This window comes from Urocitellus parryii, chromosome 8 (genome assembly GCF_045843805.1).
Source record: "Urocitellus parryii isolate mUroPar1 chromosome 8, mUroPar1.hap1, whole genome shotgun sequence".
NCBI lineage: Eukaryota > Metazoa > Chordata > Mammalia > Rodentia > Sciuridae > Urocitellus > Urocitellus parryii.
This window is the reverse complement of record NC_135538.1, coordinates 47,467,385-47,485,665: the sequence shown is the minus strand read 5'-3', so window position 1 is coordinate 47,485,665 and position 18,281 is coordinate 47,467,385.

Here is an 18,281-nt window from a genome sequence, read left to right as displayed (position 1 = left end):
GCCTGTAGTGGGTTGAACATTGTCCCCTAAGATTTACATCAATCCAGAACCTCAATAATGTGAACTTATTGGAAGATGGGGGTCTTTGCAGTTGTGAATTAGTTTAGTTTAGAAGAAATTTTATCAGATAAGAATGAGTCCTAATCCAATGATTGGTGTCTGTATACAAGAACACAGAGACAGAAATATACAAGGATAAACCATGTGACCATGGGGACAGTAATTGGAATGTGTTTCCAAGCCAACGAACAGCAAGGATTGCTGGCCCTTACCAGAAACTATGAAAAGGCAAGGAAGAATCATATCTCAGATCCTTCAGCCAGAGCACAACCCTGCTGACATCTTGGTCTTGGATTTCTGGCTTCCAGAGCTCTTGGAAAATAAATTTTTCTTGTCTTAAACCATTCATTTTGTGGTAATATGTTATTGCAACTTTAGGAAACTAACATGATTTTTATATTATATTATACACCCATGTATGTGCATAATAGGTTTGAAAGAACACATAATACAATTGCATTTAAAATATAACTATTGAACAAAACATCAGTGAAATATTTAAATATGAACTCTGTAGCTGGATGGGAAATTAGAGATCATCATATTCAGGAACAGAAATTGTATTCTGAATAAAAATAAGTGCATGGGCTCTTGACATTCTTTACAGTAACATGAAACAAACAGGAAAATCACTGAAATATATGGAAAAGAAAAAGCATTTTTGCATAGCACAGAGGCAATATAAATATTTGTCACTGTCAAACAAGAGGATGTATCCACCTTTATTTGGGAGGTCATATTTTTCTTGGTAATAAAGAATAAATCTATTTAGCATAATGATAAGCTAAATATATACTTCAATGACTCTTATAACCACATAGGACAGAAGAATAATTGATGTTCATGAACATAACCCTGAGTCATCAGGGAAAGGTTCTATTCAATGTCTTCTGTTCCATAAGCAATGAATGTCTAATACATTTATGAAGTGGATGTAAGTGAGCCTCAAAGAGATAACTGACAGTTTTAGTCATGCCAGTGTCAGCAAGAGAATTGGCAATAGGACAGAGGATGTTCAGTGGAGTAAGGAGGGGCAGTATGACAGTAGGGTGGAGAGGTAGTAAGGGCCATAGATTGATGAAGAAGGGAGAGTTGCCAAAAGGACTGAGATTGCAAATGACTCTTTGCCAGAAATTAAAAAAAAAATAGTGTGGAGGAAGGAAAGGTGCCAATCTCCTTCTGGATGATGGGAGCAGCAGAGGTGGAGGGAGGAATGCAAGCTTCATTCATTTCTTAGTTGCTGCCATTAAATGTTCATGTAGCATCCTTATCTACCAATTCCTGAGCTATGTTACTAGTACTATACTAACCTTTTTAGACACATTTTCCCCCTTAATCTTCAAAACCAGCCATCAGGTGAACACCATTATTCCTATGTTATGGAGGTAAGGAAATTTGTTCCAAAGCATGTGATTAGTAAATGACACAAACAGTATTGGAGGTCAGGCCTCACTGATGATAAAAAGTCTACTCTTAACCAGTATCTTCAAAAGCCAGCGAATTTCAGAGCAACTCAGAGAATCAAGCAAACAGCTGTGAACACCACAGACATGATGTATTTATTTGTGGATCTTGAAAGGTTATACTATAACTGAATCCTTAAGAAAGACTACACAGTTGGAAGGGTAAAGAAAGGACATCTAAGAAAAGTACCAGAAAAAAATGTTTTGACTGTTCAACACTGAAAGAAGTGACAGATTTTTATTGGCATAGGACAACTTCTGTTTCCAAAGGCAATGTACTGAATTCTTTTACATTACTTAATGTTACTTTCTACCATTTTTTTTTTTGCCAAATTAAATTATGACGACATGCTTTCTCTTTGACTAGGACACACCTGTCCTTCATTTCAGATTTTTTTTGCCATAGTCAGATTATAGATTTGAGGACAAAGAATATACTGAGTATCTGCCAGGAGTTCTGAGAACATGGAGACTACATCTTCAGATACAAATTTTGAAATTATGTCTAGAGTTATGGGTATTAGCTATCTAAAAGATGGTCATCTGCCGTTAGGGACAATGTTAGGAAATTTGGAGATAAGTTTTCTGGCAGATGTATTATATATTTTGGAGACATTTTTATTAAGGATGGTTTAAATATGACTTAATGGAAATAACTGTAGTTTTCTTCAGGATATTTATTCCCAGATGATGGCTAATAAATAGGCATTATTAAATAAATATTGAAAATTGCATGATCACAGTAATATTTATAAATATATATGGATTTATATTCATATTAACTTAAAGAAAAAAAATGAATATTTTATTTAAAAGAAAAAATGTTAAGACAACCAAAGGCAGATGATTATCATAGATACATCAAAGGATTTTTTTTTTAAATTAGTTAACTGTGGTTTGGATTCTAAAACACTATGACAAAAATTTGTGTATATCCTTCAAACATGTGGAGTTGTTTGGTGAATTTCTCAGGTGTTGTGGAAAGTTCAATAACACAGAACTTTTGGAACAAATTTTGACGTATCCACACAGGTTTAGAGAACTGGTGCATTATAAATTCTCACTCTTAAAGAATTGTGTGGCTCAAAGTACTTGATTTTAGTGTTTATACTGAATGGCTTGCCCTGGGAATCACTAAAGCCACACTACACATTGCCTAAGAAAGCAGTCAAAAGTCCCACACAAGTGCATAAATCCTATAGTGTTGAACTCACATGGCATGAAGGACGGTCATCACTTGAGGGGGGAGGGGTAGAATGAGTGGCCCTCCTTGACAGAATGACCTTGTTTAATGCCCTCTGTGCCATTCACTCCTCCATTCTTGATCAGCCAGTTCCATTTATCATTCTAATTAGGCAGCATCTTGCCAGCTCAATCAGCCTCAATTACTTTAGGCCTCATTAGTGACTGACACTCTGTAACAAGTGCATCTTTGAAAGAGCAAGGTCAGATAAAGAAGTTGAATACAAAGAGAATAAGCACATTCATATTTCTATACATGAAGCTTTTTGGCAAAATATTCAATAAGGTATTCAAAACTTTTTTTTCATAGTCAGGTTGTAATTCTCTGGTCAAAACATTTTGTTTATATCTAGCATATTTAAATGCTCTCAAAACTTGATATCTAAACCTCTGGTCAGAGAATTTAAGACAATGGTTAGCATTTTAAGTAATATTTGTCTACCATGGAAATGAATGGAGAAAACTGAAAGTTTCCTCCAAAATCTACAATGAGACAATCCACTCTCACTGTTCTTATTCAATATAGTGCTCAAAGCTTTAACCAGAGTAATTAGGCAAGAGAAAGATAAATGACAAAAAGAAGGAAGTCAAATGCTGATTATATGATTCTACATATAGATAAACCTAAAGGCAGAACTACAAGACTCTTAAAACTGGCAAATGAATTCGGCAACACTGAGGAATACAAAATCAACATGCAAAAGACAGTAGCATTTTTACGCACCAATAACAAACTTGCTGAGAAAGAAATCAGGAAAACAATTCCAATCACAATGGCTTCAAATAAAAAAAATACATGGGGATAAATCTAACCAAGGAGATGAGATAACTCTATAATAAAAATTGTAGAACATTGAAAAAATGAACACTTATAGACTGATGGTGGGAATGTAAATTATTACAACCACTGTGAAAAACTGTATGGCGAATCCTAAAGAAAACCAAAGACAGATTTGGCATATGATCCAGCAGTTTCACTTCTGGGTTGTTTTAGTCAGCTTTTTCATGGCTGTGACTAAAAGAAAAGTTTATATGAAGGCTCAAGGTTTCAGAGGTCCATAGAAGGCCAGTTCTATTCCTTGAGGCTCGAGGTAAGGCAGAACCTCATGGTGGAAGAGTGTGGCAGAGTGAACCAGCTCATATATGAGATCACAAAGCAGAGAGAGACTCCAGTCTCCAGATACAAAATATAATCCCATAGCCACTCTCTCAGTGAAGCACTTCCTCCAGCCACACCCCACCTGCCTCCAGTTACTACACAGTTAACCCCACTAGGGATTAATTCACTGGTTCACGTTAAGACTATAACCCAATAATTTCTCTTCCAAACCTTCTTGCGTTGCCTTACATGTGAGCTTTTGGGGGACATCACATCTAAACCATAACATGGATATATTTCAAAAGGAAATGAAATCAGCATACCAAAGAGATATATGAACATCATTTTTATAGAGGCACTCTTCACAATAGCTAACACCTGGAATCAACTCAAGAGTTCATCAATGGAAGCACAGACAAAGGAAATGTGGTATAGTTGCACAAAGAAATATTATTCAGCCATAAAGAAGAATAAAATCCTGTTGTTTGCAGCAAAATGGATGAAACTGGAGAAACTGAAGTGAAATAAACCAGATAAAGAAAACACATATTACATATCCTCTCTCATAAATGGAAGCTAAAATTAGCTGAGCTCGATGTAGAGTAGTAATTGCTAGACATTGGGAAGAGGAGTAAAGGGAGGCTGAATTTTATCACTGTATGCTGTATGCCTGTGTTAGAGTATCACACAGAAAACCATTAGTTTGTACAATTAGTACATATTAATAAAAATATTTTTTATAAATTATGGATACAGGAAAATAAAAAGATGGAGAGGGCATAAAGAGGGTGCATTATTAACCCAGATGAAACAGCATGAGGCAGAAAGACTGGGAAGAAGCTTTGAACAGCAGCCAGAAAGGAAAACCTTGGGTGGGAGAATAAAATTGGTCTTTGTTCTCAAGAATAGACAACCTCATTAATTAGCTATAGAAACCCAAGTCTGTGGTTCTAACCTTTGCTTCTGAACCTTTCATCTCTTTTATCCTGATCTACTTCCCACCAGCTACTAACCATTTATTTGTAGTTTAGGTTTCTGGTCCTGATTTTGAGTCCAGAGAATTCATTTGTCCATGTTGGCTTAGAGATAAACATCATGACCTGACCTGAGCCCAGGCTTTGACCTTGATGTTGTCCCTGTTGGCTGCCATACTTGCAACAGAGCTTCAGTTCTCTCTTCTCAAGGTCATTGAGAATTTGTTTGTTCACAGATGATATGTTGTGTTTCTAACTAATTACACTATTCAACACAACTGTATTTTGTTTAATTGAATTAAACATTAATACATAAAATTCCAAATATAGCATGTAAATGATATGAAATAGTACTCAACAAAGTTTTTATAATGCATAATGCTCATAAACTTCCTTTTTCAGCAATTCTAATTGTGGTGGCTTTTGTTTTAAGAGTATCAGTACAAGTGTTATTATGGTCATAGAGGAAAACTGAAGAATATTGATACATTGAAAAATGCAGAGATGTTTTGTTCTCAGAATAAATTCCAAAAAGGAGAATTTATAGAAAATTTACATTTGTTTATCAAAATAATTTAAACATGATATTGACTTTTTAAAAATTACCTAAGTGATTTCAGGGAATTTCAACATACTTGCTTATTGTAACAACTGAGTTCAATGTGCAATAGGCACCCAAGATTAGTAGAAAGTTACCCTAAAATAAGAATCATTCCACATTCTGAAGCAATATCCGTCTAAAAGATGTCATCTTCTTCACCTATCAAAAATAAGACACTTAATGTGTAAAGAAAGGTTGCAAATATTATTATAGTAGTGTGAATACTATTAGTTTAGTTTAATATTTAACCTATTGTACTTAGAAAATTAAGCTAGAAAACTTTTATGCCTTTTATTTAGCATACCATATTTTTTTTTCAAATAAATGGGCAGACTACTTTTTTACATCATTACACTGCAGAAAATAGAGAATGTCTGCAGGTGATGTAAACTTTGCTCTCTTTAACCCTAATAATCCATTAACAAGTTTAAGTGTTGACAAAAGTCAGAAGGTTTTATTCGAAGCAACCCTCTTCTGTTGTCTCGCCCTACTCCTTCTCATTTCTTTAAATTCTGAACCTGCTCTAGGGGTGATTTTCATTGCCTTCATTGTTTCCCATCTTTGGCAGGACCTATGGGGCTTATCGACATTTCTCCTAAGTTCTCGCTAGCCACTGCTCAATTTCAATCCTTCATAATGTGACAGACATTTCTTCCTTCCTGCCATGAGTTGATTGATGTGATACCCACTCATAACCTGTGCTTCTCAGAGCGCGTGGTGTGTGTAACCTAGTAAACATCAGATAAAAGCCTATGGTACAGCTCATTTGCAACATCGCGTATGGTCCTGGCTGAGGAAATAAACTGGAACAGATCCAGCGGCGTGTATAAATCAATTCCGTTCACACCCCTGAAAAGCTGGCTATTTCTGCCAACTTGAGCTGTTGACAGATGGAAGGCTGTGTGTGAAAACTTCTGCAGTTGTTTGCACCATTCCTACAAAAATTCAAAGAGAATTACAGCAAAGAAGAGTGGAAAGCATTTCAGCTTTATGCACTTCTACTCCAGCAAAACCTTTATTTTTAAAAAGGATACTTTACAACTTGTAAAATTGTGTAGAGAAATTGGGCTCTGCCACAAGATTTTCATTTATTTATTTTGGCTTTGTATTTAATGGATTTTAATTGTTTTCATTTGTAGAAAATTTCCTAACCCTTTCTGAATATCTCAAAGACCAAAATGCAAAGTGAGACTACCAAGAATTTTATAAACATGAACTGCTATACATAAACTTAAATGCTTGACAGCTTGGATGCCACCTTGTCCGTGTTACCTGTAGCAATACAATAGAATAACTGATATCAAAAGTTAATTGGGGCCCCAGTGAAATGGCATACACCTGTAATCCCAGTGGCTCTGGAAGCTAAGGCAGGATTGCGAGTTCAAACCCAGCCTCAGCAAAAGCGAGGCGCCAAACAACTCAGTAAGACACTGTCTCTAAATAAAAAGTACAAAATAGGGCTGAGGATATGGCTCAGTGGTCAGGTTCAATCTCTGGTTACCTTCCCCCCCATCCCCCACATAAAGAAAGTTAACTGGGTTACTACAGCGCATTTATGTCCTTGAAAAACATTTTTCCCAAATGTTTGCTAACACATATTTCCTAATTAACAATGAAAAAACCCTTAAAATATTACAATAAATAATTCCAAGATAAAATGAGCCAATTAACCAAAAGTTACTTAGTGAGCATGACCATGAGTACATTCTCTTTCTGGGAATCATTAGAGCTCTGTAAGAAGCCCCTAGGTAACACCTCAGTTATTGCTTACATACACTAAATTCTTCTTATCAGGTGTTATTTAAACAATTTGAAAACTGTTTTATAATAAAAATAACATTTTTTCATCCAAGAAAACAATTACGTTACTATCAACAAAACTAAATAAAATGTCTAACATGTATTTATTTGTTCCATAGTCCAAAAAGGATGGTCATTCAGAGTATTGAAGGAAATCAATTCCAGTCGCAGAAATAGCAGATGTGAGTTTTATCTCCCACACCAACTTCCATCAATTAGTCCTGGCTTTCTGGAGCAGCTCATGGAGCAAGATTCTCTGAATGAGCTTCAGCTTGAAAAAGCTTAGATTCATTACCAATGTTTGACAGTAACATAGGCAGGACAGTGCTGAGGTTTCCTGTCTTTATAGTTTAGAGGTAACACATCTTTGATGACCAAAATGAAATAAAGTTATGGTAGGGATAAAAGACTAGGAAAAGGAAAATAAATTTGAATATGTCACATACTTATGTTTATTGTTTAAAATCTGTTAGTTACACTCGCAACAGGGAAATTTTAAAAAGTCTGGACAAGTATCCAGAGGACAACTTGCAAGAAAATATGTTTCTTACAAAACCAAATGGTAACCTCAGAGTTTAGATAACAATTAAGCCCCAGAAATGAAAATCCTCTGTCCTATGATACATGTTTGTGTCATTATCAATCAGCTAATACCAAAGTCAGGCCTCAAATGTTCAGTAGCTGATTGAAGGGTAAGGAATGCGAAGATATTTGATTCACTGGCTCTTAAGAGGAGGGCAATTTAAAAGTTACTTTTTAATTATGCCTACTGTATAGTAAACCAGAAAGGAAATATTGCTGGTGTTATTAAGAGGTACAATATCATGTTCCTGAATTCTTGAAGCAGAAAATGACTAAGCAAAGTTTATTTTTAATTTGGATCAAATAATTCTGAAGTTTAGAAGCAGTAGCAAGAAATAAAATAGCACATTAAGAAAACTATCTTGGGAAATTTTAGAGTTTTATGTCTAAAACACCAGGGGAAACACTACCCAATCTACTGTAGGCCCCAGTTCTATTATCTCCAGTTCATAGAAAACCACTTCCTTAATCCAGAATTTCCCAGGGAAACAAAACCAATATTATAGAATGTGTGTGAATGTGTCATACACATACACACACACACACCCCATGTATACATTTGTGTATGTGAACTCACACACATACACAAATTTATCTTCTGGAATTGGCTAAAGTGATTATGGAGGCTGACAACTCTGAGATCTCTGGGGAGGCTGGCAGAATGGAACTCAGAAGGAGTCAATGTTGCAGTTCAAGTCTGATGGCCAGTCTGCTACAGAACTTCCTCTTGTTTGGGGAAGTCTGTATTATGCTCTATTCAGGTTCTCAGCTGATTGCATAAGGTCCACCCTCATTATAGAGGGTATCCCACTTTACTCAAAGTTCTAAAATTTAAATGTTAGTCTTATATAAATACACTCACAATGAAACATCCAAATAATGTATGACTTTATATCTGGGCATTGTTGCCCAGTCAAGTTGACCCATAAAATTAACCATCACACCCAGCAATCAAAAGAGATAAACACTAGAAGTTAGTCCAAAGTTTGACTTGTCCTTACTATGTGAAAGTATCGTGGAAAATTTGGAAATCCATCAATTCCTTTGATTTAGGATTCAATTAGATTAAGTTTTGAAGCTATTAGTAGGTCAGGTTATAACAGACTATATTCCATAAATAGTTGCATCAGTATCTTTTATTCCTCATTTTGCAATATAATCTTGCTATTTCCTCATGAAGTGGAGGGTTTTAACTTTCTTCTTTTTGAATCTGGGCTTTCCTTAGTGACTCAGTTGTAGACAACAAAATTCAGTGGCAGTGAAACTGCTTGATTTATGAAGGTAGGTCAGAAAAAGGTCTGAGCTCCCACCTTGGTCACTTGAACACTCACTCTCAGGATGCTTCCCCTCATACTTGTCATCTGTGAGCTGCAGAAGCACATGAGAACAAGTAGAGGCTCAGGCCAGCAAATTGTGTTAAGTCCTTGCTTTTGATCATCATACCTCAGATTCCAGATCTCTGAGTACAGACACCTCTAATAGCTACAACTCTCAACCATTCCAATCAACCTCAGCTACCTGAATCTTCCCAGCTGAAGTGGCACATATTGTGCAGCACAGAGAAACCATCCTGACTACATTTTGTCCAAATTCCTGGCCACAAAATATGTGGGCAAAATAAAACACCCATTACTTTACACTATGAGTTTGCAGTGGCTTGCTACATCATATAGATGTCAAACCAAATAACAACAGTGTGGAGGCAATATACTAGACACCCTAAAGGATAAAAAAAATGAAATAAAAAGCTATTAATGTTGCATCTAGTAGTTAAAAGTATAAAGAAAATAATGACTTTAAAAGTTTCAGAATAAAGAGACATCTGTTTAAAAAAAATAATATATATATATATATATATATATATATTAGGTGTAGATGGACACAACACAATATCTTTATTTTTATGTGGTGCTGAGGATAGAACTCGGGTCCTGCCCATGCTAGGCGAGCGCTCTACCGCTGAGCCACAATCCCAGCCCCGACATCTCTGCTTTCATTAAAAAAAAAAAAAGACAAGTTCCTTAAGCCCTCAATTTACATCACATTTATCAATAAGTTATATGCATAATATCAATATAACAGTAATAGTTTTAAACATGGTACTTTAAAAAAATAAACATAGACACTGTTTGATTTTTGCACCTCTGATCACTGGCTGTATATATCCTCTGTCTCTTAGTACATCTTCTTTTGATGCCTTTTCTACATTGCATAAAAGTAACCCCAAAGTGTTAGAGGCAATGGAAACCCAAGGGCACTAGCACCAGAGGGATAGGTGGGAGGAGAATCAAAGAGATTTCTTCTTTCCCAATGCCAGGGGAGATGGGGGAGTGGGAGGCAATCAAGCAGAATATTTCAATAATTCATTTTTCTATTTCATGTCCTTCATCTTCTAATAGAATTGAATTTTTTAAAAATCTCTACAGTGAGCACCTCATCTTATAAATCTTGTTTCACTAGGTTGTAAACTCCTAAGTGACAGGAAGTCTGTCTTTTTCTCCCCGTGGTTTAAATATTGTCTTGTATCCTGACCTCTCAAATATTAAATCAGTCAACTCTTGGAACAAAGAGTATTCAAAAAATTGTTTTCTTCATAACACACAGGGTCCTTTTGCTTCCCAGTAAAGATAATGAAAGGTCTTAATCATATCATAGATGCCAACTTTTCATTTTCCTGGCCAATGCTCTGGTAGTAAATCCAAATCAAACGCTTATTGCAGCAAACTTAGGTTGCTAAGATGACCAGAGTAGCAGGTCATCTTAGCCATCTTCTCCCACCTCCCAGAGAGTGGAAGATTGCTCCATAAACCATGTTCCTTGATGCTCATCCAATCCTATTTTAAGTGATGAAAGTAATGGTCCAATAGTTTTTTCTTCAAGAAGTATTTCAAGCTCTTCAATCTACAGTTTCAAAGTCTAAAGGACAGAACTCTGAGACAACTCTAACTTTAAAATTTGAGGGGGAAGTAAATTGCAAATGCAGGGGCAGCATGTATTAAAATAAATAAGACTGTTTTGTCACCTGTAGTCATGGAGCCAAACACACAGCCAAAGGACAATCCTATGCTAAAGAAGATGTCTGGACAAACATTTGACCCCTCCTCTATGACCTTAGAGCATAAATATTGCAGGCACATAGGAAGATTTCCTAAAATAATTCTCTTTTCCATGAATTGTAGAGAAACAGACAGTGCACGTGTGTGTGTGTGTATGTGTGTGTGTGTGTGTATGTGTGTGTGTGTGTGTGTGTGTGTGTGTGTTCTCTTCTTGTTTTCCCAGAAACCCAGGAGGCTGAGGCAAGAGGATTGCACATTTAAAGGGGCCTCAGCAACTTTGTAAGATCCTATTTCAAACTCAAAAAATAAAACTGGCTTGTGAATCTAGTTCAGTGGTAGAGCACCCTAGATTCAATTCTCAGTATCTAAAATAAATAAATGAAAATAAAAGAAGCACAGAAGAAATTGGAGTATACAAGGGACAAAAAAAATGAACTGAGAATCATATGTATCATTTAAATGGTACCATCTGTTAATATAGAAGTTCAGAACAATGAATTTCATGTATAAATGAAAATTTAAAAAATATGTTTATTTTTCATCTTTAGACAAAGATGGAGTGTATGGAATATGTAAGTTCACCTTTGAAAATGCTCAGAATGTAGTCTTAACAATAATGTCTTTACATAGCAAGAGTATTTGGAATAGGCAAGGTTGTCTAGCTAATGTGCAGTCAACTATAAAAAATGAAAATCAGAGTCATTTGTTCCAAAATCAGGAAAAAGCTTTTCTATTTTTTTCCAAAGATTCTCTCCTAGCCTCATATGCTCATTTTTAAAAAATTTATTCACATTTATATAAATAAATTAATATAAAACTTCCATATATATAAAATATGAAATTTGGGGGTTTATTTAATGTCACATACTCACTTGATGTCACTGAGCATGCTGATACTGGCCGGGTGAAAACACACCTTAGAGCCACCAAGCACCTTACAGTGTGCCTCTGGCCCAACCCCTACCCTTTCCCTGGCTTTAGCTAGAGGCAGAAGGTAATAGAGAACCCATCCTAGAGACAAGCAGGCTCCTGGCACATGTTCTTCTGTTTCACCAGATTTTATCTATAAAACACAAATTCAGGGATAAAACTGTTAAGAATTTCATAATAAACCCGGTGCCATGGTTCATGCCTGTAATCCCAGTGGCTCTGCAAATTGAGGTAGGCGGATCCCAAATTCAAAAGGCAGCCTCAGCAACTTAGTAAAGCACTAAGCAACTGAGCAAAACTCTGTTTCAAAATAAAAAATAAAAAGGGCTTGGGATATGGCTCAGTGGTTAAATATCCCTTAGTTCAATCTCCAAAAGAAAAGAAAAGAATTACAAAATGGTGATTATAGAACAACAAGAAAGCAAACTCCGATCACAGGATTCTTCTAAGTGTGGCGCCCATTGTGGCAACATTGGTATTTCTTTTTTTAAATTTTGAGATAGTTATTTGTTGTGTTCCTTAGAGTCTTGTGAAGGTGCTGAAACTGGCCTCAAACTTGTGATCCTTCAGCCTTAGCCTCCTGATCTCTGAGATTAAAGGCAGATATCACCACATCTGACTGAATAACTCTTTAAATATAAAAAAAAATATGACAAATCAATCCATTTTCTCTGTTGCCTTCAAAGCCATTTCCCTCACACTGGAAAATAAGCCCTCTGAATCTGGGAGATTTGCTACAACTGATCAAAATATATTTCTGACTATTTTTTTTCTCACATATGAAACTACTCATGTAGAGAAGCTCTGTGAATATAAGAAATGTGGGAAGTGTTCTTATATTTTCAGTTTCCTCTATGGACTGGGAAGATTCTTTTGGAAAGACTCAGGCCAAAATGAATACATTCTATGCATGTAAGGAATAAAAAGGCTCAGGTGTTCTAATTTGTTTAGTTTTATGAATGCATTCATACTGGAAAAAATCCTGTGGATAAGCAATGTGGGCTTTATTCAACTTTACCAGTTTCTGTAATACAAAATGATTCATATCAGGGACAAAACTTCTGCTCTTTAAAATAGGTTGTAACACTTTCAACTTTTCATGTCCCTTTGAGCATCATGGAAAAACTCAGTGTAGACAAGCCTTGTATGTAGAAATGTAGTGGGACCTTCAGTTGATTCAGATCCAGTTGGACTTTTTCAGCCTTGAAGAATTTTTTCTTTTATTTATTTATTTGTTTTGTTATGAGAGATTCAACCCAGAGATACTTAACCACTGAGCCAAATCACAGTTCTTTTATATATATATATATATATATATATATATATATATATATATATATATTTCAATTTTGAGACATGGTCTAATTGTATTGCTTAGGTCCTAAGTTGCTGAGGCTGGATTTGAACTTGTGTTCTCCTGCCTCCCCCGATATAGTTGTGCAGTGCCTTCAGCAATCAATGTTTATTTTTGAGAAAATGATTGTAGGTGTGGAAAAGTGTGTGTTCCTTCAGTTCTCCTCTGTCTATTCATAGGTAATCCTGGAGTAGGCATAAGGATGACATCAGCATGAAGACAAGAAAGCTTCATATCTTTCTGGGTTAAATCTCTTATTATTAGATTTAATTTTCCTGTTTTTAAGGTTTTTTTTTATTTGCATCTGTAGTCAACTCTCAAACATTATGACATAATCTTATATATACTGTGCATACACTTGTGTGTAAAATCTTGTATGCAATATAGTTTTATACATAGAAATATATGGAAAAAAATTAGAGTTTTCATTTTTCTATTTTCTTTAAGTATGTGTTCTCTCATTTAGTCTACTTTTTCCAATAAAGGACTCAGCAAATAAAAGAAAAAATAAATAAATAAATAAATAAAATTTAATGGACCGTATCTTCCTTTTTACTTGCTTAAAATGGATGATTCAAATATGAATGTGTTAATGGCATACAGTCTCAAGACCTGTATATAATGAGCACATCTTCACTTTCTAGGTTGTTTTGGTTCTCTCTTAACTTTCAGTAATTTCTGTCCCTGCATTTATTATGACCAGATTTGACTGTTGGACTCCTAGATTATATTTTTGCTAACATAATCTATAAAGGATATAAAACAAATCAAAGAAAAACATGTATAATCAATGATAAATAAGAATACATAGCAATACCCCTTTAAATATACAAATAATTATAGGAATTAGTGACAAGAGGAGGAAAAATAATAAATATGCAAACAATACAAATGCTCATATTACATTACTTATATATAAAATTTCACTTTGAATTTCCTGGAAATCAATATGACAAATGAAAATAAAGTAGACAATTCAATAATTCTATTTTATATAGATACATGCAGAGATATGTATACATATGCATATGTAGATCATAAATGAAAACAATATTTCACAAAAAATTGCTCTATAATTATGTGGTTTTAATGTATAGGACTGGTACTTGAATGAATTCAATAGGACAACAAATTCAGAAGTTATTGATAGTAACTTTCTCAAAGAAAAATGGCTTCCAAACACATCTTTATGAAACCAAGGCTTTAGAAAACCAAGGAAAACGGCAGTTTCTAATCAACAAATTACTGATTTTACTGGGAAGCATGATGTTTGTTTATTAAATGGCTAGTGTGTAGGTATTTTATTAGTGTAATGGATGGAAAAATCATTCTCTGATTTATAAATACAAGATCAAGGATATTATATACTCCTAGAACTCAAAATTTATAAGGCATTTCCCAGTGCCTATGAAATTCAAACCTGTTGCTACATCTGCCTTTGTGAAATTTCATCAGAACACTTAACACATTGAGTGCTCTGTCAACTAGCCAACCTATATGAAAGCAATAACTGGGTACTTAGGGGAAAAAATCACAATGAAAGCAATACTGTATTGATATAGAAAATGTTTATAGCCTGAGACTTTTTGAGTTGGACTTTCTCTTTTAAAAATTGAAGTTTAAGTAATTGAAGTTGAAGTATTTGCATATTAGAAAAAGTATATTTCAGGTCTTTGAAGAATTACAGCCATTTTGAGATAGCCTCTTAACACTGTAATTAGGTCCATCTCAACTACATTTTTTATGAACATGAAACTTTAAATATTTGTGATTACTATGGTTTAAATGTTAGGTGCTTCCCCAAAAGTTCATATGAGAGATGATGAAAGAAAGCATAGAGGTGAAATAATGGGGTTATGAGAGCCTTAACTCAATTATTATGTTAAACCACTGATAGAGATTAATTGGATGGTAACTGAAGGTAGGTAGACTGTGGCTAGAGGAGGTGGGTCCCTGGGAGAATGTCTTTGGGTTTATATTTTGTTCTTGGTGAGCAGAGCGCTCTCTCTCTCTCTCTCTCTCTCTCTCTCTCTCTCTCTCTCTCTCTCTCTCTCTGTTTTCTGGTGCCATGTCCCTAGCCACTTTCCTTTGCCACACCCTTCTGCCATGATGTTCAGCTTCATCTCAAGCCCAGAGGGATGGATCAGACTGTCAATGGGCTGAGACCTCTGAAACCTTGAGGCTCAAAATAAACTTTTTCTCCTCTAATTGTTCTTGTCAGATCTTTTGGTCACAGAAGTGAAAAGCTGACTAAAACAGTGACCTTCCATTATTCCTTAAGAACTTCAAATAAAAATGTCTGTTTGAAACATGATCTATTTCTTAAATACCTTCTCCAATGTTCTTGTGTGGCATTGCTTTCCGTGCTACACTAGCCCACACTGTTCATTTATGTACTCTCATTTCATTTCTAGATCACTGAGCTTGTGTAATTCAATAGATGGAGTTTGTGCCCCTGCACTGAACACTAAGTGAAACAGCATTTGCAAAATTAGTTTTCACTCCATTAAAGCGAGTTCTGTGTAAGCTGCTTGCCTGATCATTTGAATCTTGCTTATCATTTGTTAATGATAATGCATGTTTCACATGTGAGATACAGGGATGTCTCCTTTGACACTGGTAAGTAAGGAAAAGGGTGGAAAAGAATGATCTCTAGAAATTACCTAAGGGAATCCATACTTATCCTTTGGTATCCTCTTTAAGAAAAACATCAATGTATATTAACTAAACAAAAGACAGCTAAAAATAATTTTACTCATTTTAGGATCTCACTGTCACTTGTATCCCTTGCAAATCATTAATTTCTTAAATATATTGCTTTGTAAAAAGGTATTGATTCAATATGCACAAAAAGAAAACATACAAAATGCTCTTCTAAATATTTAGTGCATTTATGAGAATGTAAAAAATAATTTTCACTTTATATTCTCAATTTTTATATTACATGTTTGATTGAAGTAAGATTATTGCCTTTAGGTAACAATCAAAAATGAGGTCTGATGAGAAAAAATAAAACTATTTTATACTTGCAAAGTAATTTTGAAAGAAATCATAAGGTTATCTTTTCATTATTTACTCAGTTCCTACTGAGTAATTTATTATGACATTTTGAGTATATATAGCAACATATGTAAGTATAATATAGCAACACATACTATTATGAAAAAAATAAAGTTGTAGACAAAGGAGAAAAAAACAAAGGTAGAATAAATTGGTGCTATCCTTCAAGGAACTGAAAAATCCAGTAGTAGAGACAAAAAAATAAAACACAAAAAGTCATCCAATTACACAGAACAATCATTATTTATTTTTAGGTAACAAATAAAACCAAGGTTTCTGGGACCATTACAGCTTGAGCTGGTCCATCCTTGGTCAGAAACTAATCCATGTCCTTTGCTCATTAGTATAATGATATTTCAAGGACTCAACTATATAGAAGACTGTATGAAATTCAAGATCATCCTTCCTGTGTTACACATATCAAATCTTTCACACTCTGCATCCATAACACATGGAAAAATTTGATTCTCTGGGGTAAAATATGAAAACAAAATTTTCATTCACATAGACATTAAGCCAAAGCTTGAAGGAGAAGCATTTTAAGGAGAAGCAAAATGTGTTAAGATGTCTGGGCAAAGGGACTGGTATGAGCCCAGCTTGTAATCTGCATGTGTGAGCCTTCAAGGAAGGACAGAGACTAGACCTGTCTGATAAGAACAAAATTGTATACAGCACAGTAGTGGGAGAAAGTATTGAAGCACTAGATGAGGGAAGGTCATGGAGGGCATTGTACACAAGACCACAGAGCGTAGCAGCCATTCAAGATTTATTGTTGAAAGTGGTGTGTGAAGATAAATTGGGCGGGGGGGACAGGAGATTGGAGGTTAGAAAACTGGTTAAGAAGTCATTACAGAAGTTCAAAAAGAGGTTGCTGATAGTATAGAGTGGACATATTATTACAGAAGGAAAAATACGGCTGTGGCAATTATTGAATTAGATGACAAGATGGGGGCTTTCGGGAAGACTTAGCTATGAAGAGTTAAGATAAATGTGCCTCTTGGATTTTGAGAGTTGGTTGCTAAATGATGCTAACAGTCAAAAAATAAGGGGAAAAGTTAATAGAATGATTCAATTTTCCCAATGTGAAAGAAAATTGGAATTTGGTGCTGTTTACATTTAAAATTAAAAATAAACAAACATTAAAATGAAAATATCCAATAGACCACTGAAGGAATGAGTTGAGGTTAAAGAGATTTCTTACTCCCCAATGTATATTTGTGAATCCAACAGAAAGTAATCATCATGAATAAAGCTGAAAGCCTTACTACTATCTTGGAGAGAATGGAGAAAGGGGAAATATTTTAAAAGATTGCATCTAGGAGTATGACTGACTACTGGTACACAAAACTTATTATGTGTTACATATAAAAAGTCTTTCAATTTCTACTAGAATCTATTCCCAGAAGCATTATTGTATATACAATCTTCAGAATAGCAACTGAAAGTACTAAGAACTTAAGAATTCAACAGGAAGAATTTTGTGATTCAGAACCAAATCAAACAGTGAAATAAATGATACAAAAATAATCATTTAAATTATAAAAGTGTTTTCAAATTATAAATGTTTAGATGAAAGATTGTTACTATAACCTGGTCCAATCTCTTGAACAAATGAACAGATTGTTTCCAAAGATAGCCTCCGCTATTTCATCCATTATCATATACCCTTTTTCAATTTGCCACTTCTCTTATCAAGAGATACAATGCATTTTTCTTTCTTTTGAATCTTAACTTCCTTCTACATTGTTTTGACTAAGAGAATGCTTTGGAATTCTTGCCTTCTGAACCTGGGCTTCAAGAAGACTTGACACATAATATCCATGCTGTTTTGGGACCCAGCTGCCATGCTACAAGAAATTTTGTCTAATCCATACGGAGGACAATATGGATCTCTCAGTAGCCAGCATGTAACTACAGCCATCCTGAATATTTCTGTCTCAGACAGTGTTCCATCTGACTGCAGCTGTTCAAGTGAGCCCAGGTAAGACCAGAAGAACCACTAGCTGAACTCAGGCTTCCCACAATATTAGAAGAGGTACTCAGTAGTTGTCTAAGTTACT